Below are 19,851 nucleotides of genomic sequence, written 5' to 3' on the forward strand. Positions count from 1 at the left end.
TACAGTCGGTTAGCCCCGCTTATTACAATGTAACACGATGCTATAATAGAAGCTCCTGTAAATCTGAAAATTGTAAATTACATTGTAATTTTCAGCTCGATACCGCTAATTAACCGTTATTAATTTGTAACGTGAGATTAGTTAGAAAGTTTCATTTTTATACGAAATTTGATTACAAAAAACACACATAAATATTACAATGAAAAAATTTATAGCGTTAAACGTATCAAAAACTGTGTAAAGGCTGGACCAATTTTAATGAAAATTTGTAACATGGTACGAAATCCATAGGGTTTAACGCATAGAAATCTAAATAACAAGGACGTTAGACAGTTTTACCTCTTTATTGCAAAAAGACTACATGCACTTTATGTAATTTTTTATTGCAACATTAAAACATTCACAATTTACATTATGAGGATATCCTTACATCCTCTTTAAGGCCGGTTGCAGAGCTTGACCGACCATCAGTGCGTACGTCAGTCGCGCTTGTCATATGTATGGAAATTCATGAAACCGTTCATAGCTAGACCGACCATACGCACGCGTATTTCCATATAATATATGACAAGCGCGACTGACGTACGCACTGATGGTCGGTGAAGCTCTGCAACCGGCCTAACTTTCGAATTTTAGTAGCCATGAAATGTAATTACTAATAACGTTATTTATTTGTTCATTGTTTGTACTGCTTCAATCGGTGAACGAAAATATCGTAATGAAATCGTCAAGATGATGACAAAATAATACAACATTTAAAAACGCACTTGGCCCCAAAAGGTTCTTCCGTGTGTAGCTTCTTGAGTGATATTCCCCATTGCTTTTATTTTATAGGCATGAAGCTAATTACATTTTGTCTTATTATTATTATCAGGGCGAGCGGTGCAAGTCCTATAATAGCAGCAGCAGGCTATGCCTCAAACTATGCATTTTTATTTTACACTTTTTACAGAAACTATGAAACTTATAGGTTTGAGCTTTGATATATTATGTATATAAAAAATATCGAAATATCAACATTTAGATAGAATAAAAATCTATGCGAATGCAAATCGAAATTAAAATTAAAAACAAGAAGGTACTATTCATCAATATTTTAACTGAAAATTGCTCGAAAACGTCCGTTCAAAATGTCCCGTGCCCCATCGGGGTATTTTAGACAAACACAAGGAAGTACATTACGTAGTCGTAATAGTATCTCCGTGATTAATTCCGAAGTTAATCGACAATTCAACATAATTGCCCCGTCGTGTTCGGTTCCACACTAACTTGGGTTGGTTAGCGTGGGGTTACATGGAGATACTTATTGATTGGAAATTCTACTAATATTATAAATGTGAAAGTTTGTATGTTCGTTACTCTTCACACAAAAACTGCCGAATTGATTTTCATGAAATTTGGCACACACATAGAGGGTAACTTGGTTTAATACATTGTACAGTTTGTATTTCGAAAATCCCACGAAAATGGGAACTCTGTGTGATTTTCTTTCACTAAACGTGCGAAACTGCGGGCGAAAAGCTAGTAGTAAATATTTTTGGATTGCAATGTGAAATACAATCTATGTACTTACATAGATTTGTAATGTATAAAAAGTTTATATTATATATTTTTTGCTCATGCCTCATGCTCAAGCTGCATGCACAAGCCGCATTATCAAGCCGCGTGCACAAGCCGCATTATCAAGCGGCATGTTCAAGCAGCATGCACAAGCCGCAAGCTCAAGCCGCATGCTCATGCCTCACGCTCAAGCCGTATGCTCATCCCTCACGCTCAAGCCGCATGATATAATTCGTAAAGGAGAATGACCACGGGTGGTATCGGTAAAATTTTAGTTGTGCCACGTATTCGTGATATTTCAATTCGATAAAGTATTTTTTTGAATCTTGAATAAAACTATTGTTTTATTTTTACTGTCGCGAACTGCAGCTTAAACGGGCGAATAAACGGGCGAAGCTGCGAGCGAAAAGCTAGTAGTAAATATTTTGGATTGTAATGTGAAAAAAATTAATTATTGAAGTGAAATTTCTTTATCGGGGTTGGAAAAAATTTAGTGTAACATTTTTTCGTTACGCGCCATCTTTTTATTATCCCTACCACGCCATCCCGATTCGACGTAGGTATTTCTGTAAAGTTGCATATATTAAATTATTTTTTGAAAAATAAGGTCATAAAGAAGATTCACTTCAAGCACACGCACACTTTTTTTGTACTTACATAGATTTGTAATGTATGTATGAAGTTTATATAATTTTTGCATGAAGATGATTTATGCTCATACCTCATGCTCAAGCTGCATGCACAAGCCGCATGCTCAAGCCACTTGCACAAGCGGCATGATCAAGCAGCATGCACAAGCAGCATGATCAATCAGCATGCACAAGTGGCATGTACAAGCCGCATGCTTATGCCTCACGGTCAAGCCGCATGATAATAATTAGTAAAAATTTAATACCACTAAACTCCCTAGCATATCATTGTATGTATGGCGATCCTTGGACATTTGATTAAACTAACATAAAATACGAATATTTCTATCGCCATGTAATCCCCGCTTAAGCTAATAGTGTAATTTACGTAGCGTGAAAGAAGGTCAAGGAGTAAACCTGTAATTATGGGGGATTGATAAAAATAGGCCAATTCTGGGGAAAATAAATAGATTTATGGGAAATAGAGGATAATGTGGGAATATTTGATTTGTGAATATTGTGTTATGAAATACGAAAGTTTGTGAGGATGGATGTATGTATGTTTGTTACTCTTTCAGGAAAAAAATATTAGATTTGTTAGTATGAAACTTTACAGTAATATAGGTTATACATCAGAAAAACACATGAGCTATAGAAATACTTGATTATCTCCACGGGTGAAGCCGCGAGGCATAGCTAGTCAAAATCTATAAGTAATAAGGAAAACTACATATGTAATACATTCTCTCTGAGGGACTTGTTAGTTTGTACCACGCTTCTTTTTGTGCATTGCTGTGTACATTAAAAACAGTTTATGGATATTCGTTCCATAGTATAGTATGTATAAATATTCAAAATATTCAAAAGTGCTTCTAGACAAAACTAGTAATAATGAAAAACGCAAGACTAGCGTGTCATAGCTTAAATAAAAATTCATTTGCACAAAATATTTGGTCTTCACTCCAAACATTTCATGATACAACAAAATATTTTTATGTCTTTGAAATATTGTTAAAACATTGTATATCTTTTCTCACGATGCGCTCTAATCAATTACCAATTTAACTCTTAGTTTATGGTTTATTATCACGCCACGTGCATTTAGTTTGTATAAAATATTAACTTTAAACTCAAACTCAAACATTTATTTATTCAATTAGACTTCTTGGAGAAGCACTTTTGAGTTTTGAAACGTCAATACATATTTTTTACATTTACCACCGATTCGGAAAGCAGTATCTATGGAGAAGAACCGGCAAGAAACTCCATAGTTGCTCTTTTAAATCATATCAGTATTACAATTTAATTTTACAAAATATGTAACTGTATATTATCATACATAAAATACATTAATTTTGTATGCATAGGTCCACAAAATACGCATTTGTAGTTAAAATAAAATAAATTAGCCAAATCCGCTCTGGTACCCCAAAACGATAATTATTTTTTCAAAATCGGTTAAGAAGTTGCGAATCTTATTTATAACAAACACAAATAAAAAAATATTGATATAATACCATAATTAATTTGTGGAGCAGCTACAAAAAACCCGATAAATTAAATTTTCACAAGCCAACCTGTGTGTACGAAGTTAGTTTATTAAATACAAGCCAAAATAAAAAAAATATATATCTAAACTTCAAATATCGTGCGTTGGCGTTAAACGTAACCTTTAAAATAATGAAATTCAAATCGAAATTAATGATGTTACAAATTACAATTATTTTGATATTGGTTCATGTTCGTATAAAAATTGTCTTAAAATAGAAACAAAAAGAAAAGAAAATAATTTTCTTTATTACGCCTAATAAGATACGAATGGAAAAATTCTGTAAGTATTATATATTTTTAGATTTCGATTCAAAAATTCATAGTGCAATAATGTTTGTTGGTCGATTCTAAAAGCTAGGTACTCTACATTACTACAATAAAAACATTGTCTTCCTGAATCAATCGGCTATCTAACACTGAAAGGTATTTTTTATCGGACCAGTAATTCCTGAGATAAGCGTCTTCAATCAAACAAAGAAACAAACTTACAGTACGATTTCGTTTGTAAGTAACTTCTTCTTCTTTGTTTATGGCCCACACGTTTGTAAGTAAATTATTAGTTTAGATTTACAATTACAAATCTTCAGCTTTATATTATAGGACAGTATAGATATAGATTTGTCTAATAATTTTTTTTTACAAAAAACCATGAATAAATCAATCTCAAACATAACTAAATGAGTCTCAAACCGGTCTTAACTCAGTAGTTCGCAATCAGAACTTGTAAGGTCTCTGTCTTGAGATAATAAGATTTAAACTAAGGCTTCAAGATATCGGGTAATTTGAGACGAGAATTTGCTTTTAAATATCCAAGATTGTGGGGGAATGTTTTAATTTGGGTCACTGTTTCGTTAAAATATGTAAACTTTTAGATACTACCTAGGTATAATATAATATCTATAATAACAAAAAAGCAACTAAAATTAAAGCCCAGACTGTCAAGCAGAACTTTTAACTTATGTATGTCCTATATTTATAATTTACATTACTTAATTCTTATTCCCTAAAATACATTATTTCTAGTTACCTTTTATCGAGATTTTCGCTTTATCTCATCTTTTATCTCACGCATTTTGTTTATAACTATGAAGAAAAAACCATTTAAACTTAATACAATGTTCATTTTAATATATGCCGTTCCAAGCAAGTAAAACCATACCACTAACAAGTATATATACAATATTCACTGTTATTTCTTATAACCATACAGAGTAGTAAAAACAGAGTGGTGCATAGTGTAGCTCAATTTGCATAGATACGTACAAGAAAAACCCGTTCTGAATATATGGGTCCGTGTTCTGTCAAGCCAATTTTTTGTCTCTGGTCTAGAATTGGTTTCTGAGTGTTTATATTCGAATGAATGTTTTAAAGATTGAGATATTTCGGTTGTTGTTGATTCAAATGGACTGTGTGGCGTGATGGTCTTAATAAAATATTTTTTCTAATGAAAGACAATAGTGATCGTTATGCAAACATCATCACATTAAAAGCCCTTCGCTGTTATAATGCAAAGGAAAGAAAAAAATATTTATTGCTACATAAAACTTGCTTATTTAAATATCTAGTGCAAGTAGGTGATGATTGGATTACATTCAGCAATTCTGCCGGATTTTAACTTCCGCATAGTATATTTAAGTACTTCCTTTGAATTAAAATACTGTAGTTCGTTCTAGTAATACAAAATATGTACAAAAAGTGTCCTAAATTAATTATACAATGATAAATACTTGCTACTTAAGGCTAATACCGTTTGTCTCGTTTTTCATGCTTATAAATACAAACATAGGTAGAGACTACAAGGTATATTCAAAAATTCACTTGAATTATAGTCTTAAATTAAAACTATTTAGATTAAGGTATGCACAACATTAGTACAATATTAAGAATACAAAAAAATATTTTGTTTAAAAATGTCAAATCTGCTCGGCGCAATTCAACCCCGTATCTCTCAAATAAATATGGATTTGCTCTTCCCATTCTTAAGTGTGTGTAAATTGGTGTGCTTTATACGTTTAAGTGTTTGTGTGTGTGTGTGTGTGTGTGTGTGTAGGTTTTTTTGACGATCAATATAGTTATAATTGAATTGGTATTGAGATTGAAATTGATTGAAAAATGTTGTACTTGTAAGCTATAACTCGAGATAGATGCAATTTTTAAATTCGGAAATATTTTAGTTTAGTAATTTTAATCATAGAAATCTTAAATGTGTACAGAAAATATAGGTTTTCTAATTTACATTGTGCCTGCTAAGAGGATAATCTTGTCTTAATGTCCTTGACGTAATAAAACATTCACACAAACTATGTAATATTATTCCCAAAAATATGTTTTTTTCTCTACATAAAATATAAAAAATTTCCTGCTATCGGCAAGCTTAATATACCAATTAATCGTTTTTTACAAAGCTTTAAATCTTTAGATACAAACGCAAAATTGCGTTAAATTTGCCACTATAATAAACTACTTTTAAAAACTGGATCACTAGCTGCCAATGAACTCAATATAATTACGATTCAATTTTATATAATTTAAAACTAGTTTCGCTACTTATTGAAGAACAAGTTGTTTTTTCGTCTTCATTATAGATTAATCTATTTGGTATGGACGTAATTGTTTGGAATTCGGCTTATTTTAAGATAATGATCTAGGTGTAGCTTTTGGATTATTTTTTGCGTTTATTTTAATTATTTTTCTGTCATAAAGCTATTGGCTAGTGTCTAAACTCTAATAGGTAACTTATTAATCATCATATATTATGAAGCAAATTAATTAAATGATTGGTCGGATTACAATCAAATTCCTCTGCCAAATGTATAAATTTTAGGTAGGTTTAGAGACATTTATTTTCAAAGAATTTACAATTCACTTATTCTTAAGTCTTTAAACCTATAAATTTTGCAGATTATTTCTTAATGAAGTAAACAAAATGAAAAGCATTTCTTAGAATCAATCGTTCACCTACGAGATTATTCACGAAATCTTAATATATATCCATAAAATATTAATTAGCTGTGCCCCGCGGTTTTACCCACATTGCTTCGCTCCTATTAGTCATAGCGTGGTAATAGGAGTGAAGCAATAAGCCTTCAGCAGCCTTCGATAAATGATACTATCCAACACTTACAGAATGTTTCAAATCGGTCCCGCTGTTCCTGAGATTGACTCGTATCAAACAAACAAACTATAACTAATATTATTATAAGATATCCGTTTTTTTTAAACCATCTGATATATCGAAATGTCCTATACAATTAAACTGTTCTATACATAGCAATACTAAAAAATCCAACGTCTTTTACAAACTTGAATCTTGATTCCTCTTATGGTGACCACCATATTGAATAATATGTCTGTCTAGTCGTTAATATCCACTACTATATACTAAAGTAGGCAGAAACAGGATTCCCGGCATTTATAAATAATTATAGGATCCCTGTTAGATGGTCAAGCCAATTTGTAATTTATTTTGTATTGCTAGCTGTATAAATGATATTCTAGAAAACAGGAACGTAATATAAAGAAAAATAATAGAGTAAAAATTGGGAAAAAAAGACGGGTTTCACTTCGAGTGCCGGCAGAAGTGAAAACTTGATTATTAACGTTTAGCATGTTTGATATCCATCCGTCTTACGCTTTTTCGATCAGGTCACGTGTCCTGACGCGAGTTTAAGATTTTATACCCAACGCCGCTAAAGAAGTTTTCACTTCAAAAAATTCATACCTACTGTGTAAGTGTGTATTCTTCCAGCAAGTACAAATTTTGTAGGCCACGCGAGCCAATCTTCGGACGAAAAGTCGATGTTAATTATAGTTTTCGCTGTCTTTAATATTATTTGACAAATACAATATAATAACAATATTTTTTAGGTATATAAAGGAAAAGTAAGTGGAGTACCTAATTAATATAATTATATAGTTCAACTTTACAGTTTCACACAAGTTCTGGAAAAATATATAATTATATAGATATATTATCTTGCAAAACTACATTATTATTTTTAGTATAATTAAGGTATAAATTCCTGTTTCAAGTATGTTAAATGCACTATTTAAATTTACTTAAAATTTAATTTGCGTCATGTCACATTTTTCAAAAGTAATTGCTTTTGCTTCATTCAATCAGTTTTCCATCGAATTACTTCTCGAAAATTCGCTACCATTATTGCACTATGTAACATTTAAATTTAACGATATATTTTAAGTAAGAGCCTTTTTGAATCTAATTAAAACGGGATACAGTTGAATTTTCAAAATTATCGTATCTGAAGATTGACTTGACTATTTTAAAACATCTTTATTTATAAGCTTTGTTTTTTCATCGTCACTTATCTTCATAGGTATGTTTTTATATTATGCTCTATTTTAAAACAGTCAATATTTCAACAATAATACAATATGTAATTAACACGCTTTTCGTAGCTGCACCTATGTGTTTGTATGTTCGTATCTGACTCGTAGGACTTAGGAGTCTTGATTTTGATCCAAATTAAACGGATTTAATTCACATTTGTACACTTATCAAGGACCGGTGACAATAAATAAATAAATAAATAAATAAATAATAAATAAATAATAAATTCACCCGCGTGCCTCCTCGCCTGTTGGTCTTAGCATGATAATATTATATTATAACCTATAGGTAGTCTTCCTCGATGAATGGGCTATCTAACACCTAAATAATTTTTCAAATCGGACCAGTAGTTCCTGAGATTAGCGCGTTCAAACTAACAAACAAACAAACTCTTCAGCTTTATAATATTAAGTATAGATTATTTTTTCATTTATTTTTGACAAGCCTTATACATAGTAACAATTTAGTCGTAATATTTACTTATACCTTTATCATTTATGTAATGGATTTGTACAAGATTAGCATTATTAATTGATTCAAAAGACGTGGGTGTATCAAATATAACATATGGTTTTGACACGAAATAAGCTAATCATACAAAGGACATATTATTTTATCTCGATTATTTTTTATGGCATTCCGATACACTTAGTTGTTAGTTCGATATTATCATACTAGTTTTTTGTGTTGTTTTGAACCTTCGTAAAATGTTGGGTAACTATTAAAGTATGAATTACCTATATTAAAAATAATACAAAAAAGAGAGAGTGCCGAGCACACGTGTCAGAAGTGAAACTTTTTGGCAAGATTTAAAGATACCAAAAACGTCGCCTGTAATCTAGACGTGACGTTATTGCCATGACGCGCCATAAGAACGCGAAAGTTTCACTTGAAAAATTATTTCAATGAACATACTTGAAGAGAAACAGATTTCCAGGTTTTTAATAAATAGGACAAAAATTGAAAAAAAAATCTTGCTCTAAATTATTATTAGGTACATAGTAGGTACCTATAAAACAAAGTCGCTTTCACTGTCCCTATGCCCTTATCTAGGTATGCTTAAATCTTTATAACTACGCAACGGATTTTGATGCTTTTGATGTTTTTTTAATAGCTCTATCTATCTATCTATGATTCAAGAGGAAGGTTTTAGTATATAATTTATTAGGTTATAGACAAAGCGAGCGAAGCCGCGGGTGGAAAGCTAGTTATTAATAAATTATGCCACATATTGCTTTATGACTTAATTATTTATTATAAAATTGACTATGAATATGTAAAATCTATGATTGAAATTAATTAAATTGAATAAATTATATATTTGATTACAAATTAATGTTCTCTTAATTTTAATAATATGACGTACCTATGAAGATCTTTATATATCTTCAGCCGGCTGGCTACTCACGTACCTACAGCAGGGGCAATATTGGAATTGGACCCTTAATTGGCTCCATGATTGTGATTTGTATAGGCAAACAGGGGCAATTTGAGAACAGCTTAAATTGCTCCAACCACCGTGCAACCGAGGTTGTTCCAATATTTTCCCTGCGGCTGGTAGGTGAGTAGCCGGTTTTACTTACGTTATTTTGTGTGTATTCTGTATGACATAAAATACTGAATCGATATAATTAAAATTAAAAATGATAGCAGAAGAATATTTTTATATATAATTTCTCATAAGCAAGAAATTAAGGATGGATGATGTATCTCTACTAATATCATAAAGCTGAAGAGTTATTTTGTTTGCTTGAACGCGCTAATCTCAGAAACCACGGGTCCGATTAGAAAAATTATTCCACTGTTAGATAGTCCATGTATCGAGGAAGGCTATAGCACAGATAATATAACACTGTAGCATAGTATAAATTCTCTTTATACTGTGACTATGGGGGAGGAGAAGGGAGCAATGCGGGTAAAACCGCGGGGTACAGCTGGTCAGATATAGATATTTTTAAATGTATCCCCCTCTCTATTAATATCTTATGTATCTTAGAGTACAGCTGTTTAAATATAGTATAAAGAAATATTGATATTTCAATATGAAATGGTTAGTGCAGTGGTTAGTGGTTACGCATTAGTATAAAGTATTATACTAAAACTTAATTTCAATCCGAGATAATAATTATTTTATTGTAAGTTTAAAATTAATTAAATAAATATTATAAACTCTATCATGTTCAATATTAAATTATTATTTATCATTCACATCACTTTCTTCTCTACGAGGTAAAAATAATTCACTATTTTTTTCAAAACTACAGAAATATTTCAATTACCGAAAGTTATCGTTTAGCAATTAACGTGACGTCACATAAAAATATTAACCAATAACCAACGATTATTATTTTAGGCATAAGTTATTTTACGACTACGCTGTCACCCAATTATTTTATGACGACGTCAAATTAGTGTCATAAACTCTGTTAGGATATATTTTGTAGATGACAGCCAAGATTTGAGATCTTGTTTGGTGAAAGAATGTTTTGCGTTTTATTTTAACCGACTTCAAACAAGGTTGAAATTCTATGTGTAAATATGTAATAAATATTACATATTTACACATAGAATTTTCAACCTATCTTTTAATTTATTTCTTATAAGTTTATTTAATTAGCATCTGTAAACAAATTTAGTTACTGTGTACTATGTAATTGATTTTTGTATGTTTGAAACGTCCTTTTATATTACCTAATTATTAATAATAATTAATTACTTTAAATACCAAGTTTTAATTTATAGTACGAAGACGATGAGGTAGGACATTTAGTAGAGAAACAACAACTATTTAGCTGTAGTGAGATATGAATAAACTATAAATATTATTATAATTATTATACTTCTTGGAATTTATGCCGCAACCACTGTTTAAAATAGGCAAAAATACCAGACATCACAAAAATAGTATAAATAAGTAAAGACCTAAAGTTACCATAGTATCGTGTCCAAGAATACCACGTATCTTTCACTAAACTCAACTATTTACTAAAGTCACACAAACACGACCAAATTGACAGGCATTAAATATAGACCATAAAGCGCAAAATTAAATGCTCAACGAAATTGCGCCCAAAGGGATCACGGTGCCCGCCTGTTAGACACATTTCAAATCTGTCAAGCTAAAACCACCCTTATGAACTACTCATATAGTCATATACCGTCATTATTTCTTCACGTACGCTCTATTAACCGAGTTTAAACCTTAATATTTTAGAATAGAGTTGATTATCGCTTGGCAAGTCGTGATGCATTTATTGTAGTTAAAAAAAATGTACGTACAAATTTAGCAGAGACTGAATCCCGCAAAAGCAAGACCAGACGTTCGCGCCTTTTTTTTACTGAAATAAGTGTAATTTTAAAACGTATGAGGATGGTTTAAGGATTTTTAACGCTTCATAAAATGCTTATTTTTGACAGCAATTAGGTGTGAAATAACTTTTACGCGCGGTTTTCACTTTTCATGTCTTTTAGATATGTGCTATAGCTTATAGCTTGAGCTTAGCTATATTATAGCTTTTCTGTCATTAATATATAAAAAATCCTTACTTATTACATACGGTGGCCTGGAAGAGATCGCTACCTAGCGATAAGGCCACCGTTTGTACACATTATTTCCTATTAGCTGTACTTTATGTGCCTCTATTTTTTTGTGTGTGCAATAAATAATTAAATAAAAAAAAATAAAAATATACATGAAAAAGTATCAACTAGGCTATCAGGGATATTATCAGCAAGTGAAACCAGGTTTTGGATTAATAATATGTTGTTAAATACGCGCATCGGAATATAAATGCATATAGTATATACGTAGATCAGACAAGGAAAACATATTTTCCCAGGACCCAAGAAATAAAAAGAAGTACCTAATTGCTAAATTACTGATAGCACAAAAAACTCACTGCAGTTTAATTTTGCATAATGCTGGTCGCTTTTGAAAAAAACAATTTTGAGAATATAGGTACTTAATATAATTTACCACCTATTTTATTATAATTTTATTATATCTAGTAGGTATTATCATAATAATTAATATTACATTCAAGGAAACTGTACCTTGGTATGTACCTTGTTGCTCTTATTGCTACATAGTATATTTTGAGTTGGAGTTTATTGGGATCAAAAATACAGCCGTATTTTTCCCTTGACCGCCTTGCTCGGTACTTTATATTTTTGATTAAATTTTTTGAAAATGAATCGATTTATCGCACTGGATACTTACATATTATGAAAATTATACTGTTTTTTGAGTTTCTGATTATACATCTGTCATCTATAAAAGAAGTTCATAGGTATTAGATATTATATAATAGTTATTCCGTTTTTATATGTTTTAATGCTTTAAAAATAAATAATAACATTTCAGAAAGTAGTTTCTATTACTAAAATTTCCTAGCAATTGAACCGTGGGTGCTATTACATAACTATTTCACATTGTTAGAATAATGAGTGACTAATTAACTATATCACATGTTTAATATTCACACGGCCTGTTGTGAAATATTTAATTATATGAATCATGTGTTTTTGAAGCCCTAGGTTGTTGGCCTGAGCAACATTTGATAGTATTTTATCCTAGCATTTGATCGAAAAAGATGGATAGCTGATCACCACTTTTTTTATCTGACTGCGCTAGAGGAAGAAAAGGCTTTTGGTTTTTCAAAATGCACTTAAATAATTCAGTAAAATAAATATAATTGTTGCTCTTTATGGTAGAAACTATATGTATATGGCATAGTCTTAAAAATTACCCTGTTTCTGTGGGTAAATTAAATCATTACGAGTGATTAAATGGCACTTTTATCTCAAGTTCAAAAGGCTGTAATTAAATATCCCAGTACGTCCCCTTTTTATGCTTTTTCCAAAAATATTTTAAATGCGGCCCTTAGTTCCTTCACCCTTAACGGAAACGGTCCACGTGGTCCCGCTGTATCTTCACTTTTACATACGTTCAGGGGGCGTATTCTAAAAATATACGACACAGAATAATCTAAACGAATACCCAGTCGGGTTAGTCACGTCGCGACGTTCGGCGCGCGCCGAAATTCGAAATCCGAAATCCGAAGTCGAAATTTCGACCGTCTTTTGTTCGAAATTTTGACATGATCGAAAGTGTTTGAACCAGCTCGACCATATTTCATACGGACTCTGGGCCAGGTAATGATTTTTCGTTTTCCCGTTCCCCGCTTCTCTATTGTAAGAGACTTTATTTTTGTTATTGAGGGCAGAGTCGTATACAGACTCATATAAATAAGCGGGATTCTTTAAAATCTTTTGAATATTGTTCGTAAAAATTTCAGCACGCTTTTAATATTTCGATTCTTTAATTCCACGTCATGTTAGACATCGAACGTCAGATCTAAATGATCAATGTGGTAGGAACTAAAACCATAAAAATGCGGAATCTGTAAACACCGATGAGTCGAAACTGAAAATATGCCTTTCGTTATTGGTCCGGGAGCCAGCAGCAGATTTTATGACCAAGTTCCTCTCAAGCGGTAATTAGTAAAATGCATCAAAGTATAGTATTATGAAGCCTCGTGAACGTCAGCTGGAGCTCGGTTGGGGGGAAGAGCGGTTGTAGCCTCCCGTATCAGCTGACGGTTTTTCCACCAAGATACAGCCAGCTGACATATATATTTATCCACAGTTACATATAAGCTATCATCAGGTAAATTTTTGTTTGAGAGGAAATAACGGAAAATAAATTTTTCTTTAAATTTAACTTTCATGTTCGAGACACCAGCTGACGTATAATACACCATGTTGTAACCAGCTGACTATTTTTTTTCGTTGAGATATTGGGTTAGCTACAATTTGACAAATTTTTAGCTGAGAGGAAATGAATGAATGAATGTATTTTTTTTCCTATGTGCGTGGGAGGCTACAACCGCTCACCCCCCCAACCGAGCGCCAGCTGACGTTCACGAGGCTTTATAATACTATACTCTGAGGCGTCTGACGAATTATCTCTTGAGAGGAAATAGTTAACCAAATTTGCACCTGGCTCCCTAACATATTTACTGTTGGCAGTGATGAATTGTGTTTTGGTAATATGTATTACTTTTGGTTTATAAGGAATTGGATGCTGCAAGAATTGATCGCTAAAAGTAATATATGAAAATTATTTGAATTGTGATCAATCATTTGGTGGAATATCGTCCATATACATATATGAATATTATAGACTTATAATATCATGAAGTATAAGCGGATATGACTGTGAGATGAGTATCACAATTATTTTAAAAGTTTCAGTGTATTACATCATATCTTTATATTTGAAGACTAAGCATGGAGCATGTCTATAAATTGCAAATTCATTACATACATTTGTAAAAGTATTATCGAACTCAGTGACTTTAACTATAATATTATTGTGACAAACGAATGTAGAAGATGCAAATAAGACAAATATAGTTGGGTCGGCTAAGATCGGACGTATTTGCCGAAAATTTTATACGTACTGGATTTTTTATTTTATTTCTCATGATTCGATGTCGTTTTTCTGTTGCGGTCAACTGTAAATTGATGACAAAAAAATATTGTTTAACCCCTAATTTTTTGGTTTGCGTAGATGCTATCTATCTAAGCAAATTAAGAGCCTAAAAAGTAAACTTTTTTCGACTTACCATAGTGAAGAAAATAACAGTTCGGCCGAAGATCGGACTATGTAGTATCTTCACTTCTATGCGTTTAATAATAAAGTTCACATTAGGAAACCATCTGGACTTACGTCCATACATTGAGCATCAATGATTGGGTCAGGAAATTCCTCAAAAAATTGGACAAAGAAGTTTGCCTGGCCGGCCGCAAAGTGAAGAGAGGGGCAGAACAAAATGGCGGATCTAGTAGTGTTGGCAGCAGTAGAGAATATTGCCTAGTTTGCAAGTTATTCCATGCATCCGATCTTATGTCACATCCGATCTTAGGCGACCCAACCTTATTTTATCTGCTTGTTTCTTAATTTTATTGAACTGTGGATGTCTGTGTTAAACTTATACTAAGACATGAGTCTAATGTGAAGGAAAATCGCCTTGCTGCGGGCAAATACCACTGAAACAAGTCTCTACATGATTCAAAAAAAGATGACGACACCATCATCATTTTTATTGAGAGGAATATTAGACTTGGTAGAAATTTAAAGGATCTTTATTAAAACAATTTTAAAGAAACAGGATAAAATTAAAAGGTTCCTTCAATTCGTGTAAGTAGGAAATCGAAAAAGGGATTAATGCTTAGAATAATTGGATTAATGATTACTCTTATAAAAATAAAATAAAAATTTATATACTTAGCGAAAAATTAAACTGTGAAAATTTGTGGAAGCAGTCTTGTCACTTGTAAGATAAAACCCACATTAAAAATATGATATGCGCTTAGGAGTAATGTAGCTTTCTGGAGGTGAAAAAAAATTTTAAATCGGACGGGTAGTTTTTGAGGTTATTATTTCAAATACAAATCTCTCTTCATAATTTAAAACAATGCAATCAAACTAATGAAAAAGACAAAGACAAGGTATTGTTCAAGTATATAGAATCAAAAAACTAAGGTCACGTTTCAAACAAAAATTTAAACACGTGTATCTTCTAATTTACGTAAATATAGTTGATTGTAAAAATAGTGAAGCGTACGAAATATTCTCGAGTGCAATTTGTCTATCACTCGATATACAATTGGAGTCGAAAAAGGTTTTAAAGTATCAATAAATAAACGAATTACACCATTATAGATAGTGCTGACATATTTTACAAAGGCATCCTCTAAGATATTCTACAAGGGTTCATTGCTCGTATAAATATAGACAGAATTGGGAAACAAAAGTAAAATAAACCTTGAAATGTGGCGTCCTATTCTGGAAGCATGCGACTAATGTGTTCGAAATATAGAGGGGTAATTAGTTTGCTTTCCTGGTATGGTATTATGCTTTTAAAAGGAAGTTAATTGAAGATGAAGAGCTTGGGTTTGATTATAATAGATTTTTTAAATTGTTTTCTAATTCAACGTTTTTAAAATAGGCAGTGAGATTGGAATTACATTATTAGGTACGTATTGATGTATAAAATAATATCTTATTTCGTAAATTTCTATAAAGCGGATTTTAAATATTTTTGAATTTTAAGAAATCTACAGAGAAATAGCTTCATTCGTAAACAATTCACGTCAAAACATCAGCTTTAAAATTTCAATACAATCTTTCCTAATTTTATTATGAACGTGTTCCTTTCAAAACTTTCACAATACACTCACCAGCTAAACAATTAGTGATGAAGCGCAAATGAAATAAGAGCAAATGATAACTCGGAGATCACGAAGACGTGACAGTGTTCAATTACTGGACTTTCAATTAGACTCGAATCGGTGTCGTGTTACGTTTCAATCAAAGTTTTGATGCTATCGCTTTAACCGACTTGGAAAGAAAGAGGTTATTTCATATATTATGTGGATTATTTTATTATATTTCTAAATAATTACCATAACTAAACTTAATAATTTTATCCACTTGTTTGCATACCAAGTCAAGACTCATTGAGATGTTGCTGCATTATTTTTTAATTTCGATGCTATGATAATATTAGCAGTATTGTATATAAGTTTTATGTATAAAAACTGTTGTATAATATTATGTTTATTACTAAAAGTGCATTGCTGTTAAACACTCAGTCAAAACCACGGACAAAAACTTTCATCGCATATTTTAACACTTCAGGCGATGATTTTTTCTGTTTCTGCCTTATCAAATATCATCCAAATAAGCGTGAAAGCGTTACAGACAGACAATCTTTAGCTTACATTATATCGATTTTAGAATTAGCAAGACTGTCACTAAGTTTCTACGTAACTGTTATATAATATTGTATGAAGAATGTGCGGTTAAATACATACGAAACCTTAGCTTGCTATGTAATTCGAGTTGTCTTGTATTGTACGGTATTTTTCGATTATGCGGTAATTCAATGATTTGTACCTACGTATCAAAGATGTTTTAATTATAAGCAGTGATTTTCTTGATACCTTGTTTATTAGGTACTAGATGTTTGTCCCGGCTTCGTCCAGGTAGTAATTTTTTTTCGATTTTCAAAAATTAGGAAGGAACATACAAAATTATATATAAGCCAATTTCTTCCAGCCGTTCAATATATAAATAAATAAGTGAAAATTTATAAATTTGAAGGTTAATTTTAAAGCTCTAAGGAGGTTATTTTCAAAACTAACTCGTGTAATTACACTGCAATAAAAATAATTCTTTATCAAATATATGTACATAATATATTATTGTTAACAAAACACGAAACCAAGTGTTTTTTAACATTCTAACGGAATCAATAAATCACAAACCCACTTGACCACTTTTAACTTCAAAACGACATGACACTCCGATATCTAATTTTGCACACTCAACCTGTCAAAACACTTAACCTTCATCGGTCACACTTAAACAGCAATAAAGATGTACAAGATACTAGAAGGCGTGTTAATTGATACACTAGGGTTCCGTAGAATAAATAATTAATATTAATTTAATTATGAAATCAAAATAATTACATTTATTTTGCTTTTATAATTATTTTACGGAACGCAAAGTCCGATTTAATAGTGTCAGTTATTATTAATGAATGAATAATTAATTATCTTTTGTATTTAACTTAGTGTAACTACGATGTATTATTAACGATTAAAGAAAAGTAAGTCAATCTAAGTGAAGTGCATTAAATAATTTTAAATATCTAAAACTACAATAAGTATATTATACACCTGACCTATTATAGTATAAGATTATAGTTATTGTATAGAATACTTGATTATACAGATTTCCGGTAAGATGTACATACCAAAAGAGCAATTTGGTGATCTTTGGTATCAGTCTAAACGTGTAAGTTATATAAGTAATGTTCAAATTCAAAAGCTACAATAAAAATATTACAATCAGTGTACATACGAAAATAGGCGATGAGATAGGTTTTTCATTTTATCTCTAAAGCGAGAAACAATTCTTAAACTGAAACCTTTAATCTGAAAGTGCACGCGATTGTTTTACCATTGCTTCTAATGTATTTTAGCCGACTTTCAAAAACGAGGATGTTTTAAAATCCATTCTAATACCTATAATTATACCAACTTAAGTTATATACTAAAACCTTCCTCGAGAACCATACCTACTTTCTATTAAAAAGGGCATCAAAATCTGTTAAGCATACTTAGCGACGCACAGACAGCGACAGCGACATTGTTTCATACTATCTATACTAATATTATAAAGCTGAAGAGTTTGTTTGTTAGTTTGATTGAACGCGCTAATCTCAAGAACTACTCCGATACTAAGATCCAATTTGAAAAATTCTTTCGGTGTTGGATAGTCCATTTATCGAAGAAGAAGGCTATAGGCTATATAAATCATTACGCTGAGACCAACAAAAGCGGAGCCACGCGGGTGAAACCGCGGAGCGCAACTAGTGTAGTGATAAAAATACATACTATTATTTTCATCAATTAAATCTCTCGGGGTGGTCTTATATTTGTTTAGGTCGCTGTTATCAATACCTTGACTATTAAATCTTTTTTCGCTTACTAAGTTGATCTCCAAACTAACCATATGTATTACCAGGAACGATTAGTCGAACGAATTAGGTTGACATGCGATATTTTGAGTGGGCGTATCGAATGTGCGAAATATATCGAGGGATGACAGAATAGTATTGTTTTCCTTTGAAATTGTACGACCTCATAGGAAGGGATGTAAAAATGTGAGTGTATTTTTTATGAACGAAATATTGTGCTATTTATAGCTGATCCAAATGTCAATTTATAAGATCGTTATGTTACGAAAGTTATTTTCATTCGTTTTAAGAAGGATATTATTATGATCTTTTATCAATAATGAAAGGGATTTTTTTAACAAGAGTATTTGATCAATAAATTAATATCAAAATTGTTACTTGTAAGCTTAGCTCTAAGGGTACTTATTACTGAGTCAGATATAACAATACTTTTATTTAAATATAAAACAAAAAATCATTTCTTTACCGATGATATGAGTACTCTGAAATATCGCAAAAACCTAAATATATTCAGATATTCGAAATTTATGATAATCCAAAGATCCTCACACAGACAGAAACAGAAACATAAAATACTTTTACATCGTTGAATATCCAACAAAAATATCTAAGCGGGAGATGCACTAATTATCTCTTTAATTAATAAATAATAAAGTGCCGCAAACTATAAACAGACCAAAATATCATGGGAATCGTTAAACCATCGTGGCCACAGATGATAATTAACTAAAGTACACATAATTATAAAAAGAAGGCGTTAAAATAATATTTGTCGCACATGGCTGTCTATGAAGGATGTAAAGAAACTGGATGTGAAATTATTAAAACAAGAAAAATTTTAAATCATTATATTTTAAAGTACCTACTTCTCTTATTCTGATTAGTATGATCTATCAAAAAACATAGTTTATAGATAGAGTATAACGGAAGCCAAAGAAGTTAAATTGCTTCTCAAATTGAAAAAATATAACACTTTCGTGTTCTGTGTAGATTCGGTCGTCTTTCGGTCTACAATCTACATGGAATCATTTTAAAATTGTATATTTGCGAAACTTTAAATAATATACGTCTGCAGCGGCTTTACTTTTATTGTAAGGCTGAAGTACCCCAACATTTGCCACTCTTATAGAGTTTAATATTTTCCTATAGCAAATGAGCATAGTGCTTTTATTTCCAAATTTTCAGAAAATCCGCAAACAGTTAT

General features: G+C 31.3%; 3 protein-coding genes and 1 long non-coding RNA gene across 6 annotated transcripts in view; 2 read left to right on the forward strand and 2 right to left on the reverse strand.

Moving 5' to 3' along the window:
• Nucleotides 1-19,851, forward strand: part of igl (IQ calmodulin-binding domain containing protein igloo) — a 547,908-nt gene that overhangs the window by 317,299 nt on the left and 210,758 nt on the right. The gene's annotated exons all lie outside the window — the stretch shown is intronic.
• Nucleotides 1-19,851, reverse strand: part of LOC149476540 (uncharacterized) — a 203,568-nt gene that overhangs the window by 177,981 nt on the left and 5,736 nt on the right. The window lies entirely within an intron of this gene.
• The window catches only part of LOC149476545 (uncharacterized), a 201,854-nt gene that overhangs the window by 31,390 nt on the left and 150,613 nt on the right, over nt 1-19,851 (reverse strand). The window lies entirely within an intron of this gene.
• Nucleotides 1-19,851, forward strand: part of LOC149476546 (irregular chiasm C-roughest protein-like) — a 77,992-nt gene that overhangs the window by 12,842 nt on the left and 45,299 nt on the right. The gene's annotated exons all lie outside the window — the stretch shown is intronic.

The sequence above is a fragment of the Colias philodice genome, chromosome 27 (assembly GCF_061535455.1).
Source record: "Colias philodice isolate Cphi_HAF_F1 chromosome 27, ilColPhil1 Martin Lab GWU primary, whole genome shotgun sequence".
Lineage (NCBI taxonomy): Eukaryota > Metazoa > Arthropoda > Insecta > Lepidoptera > Pieridae > Colias > Colias philodice.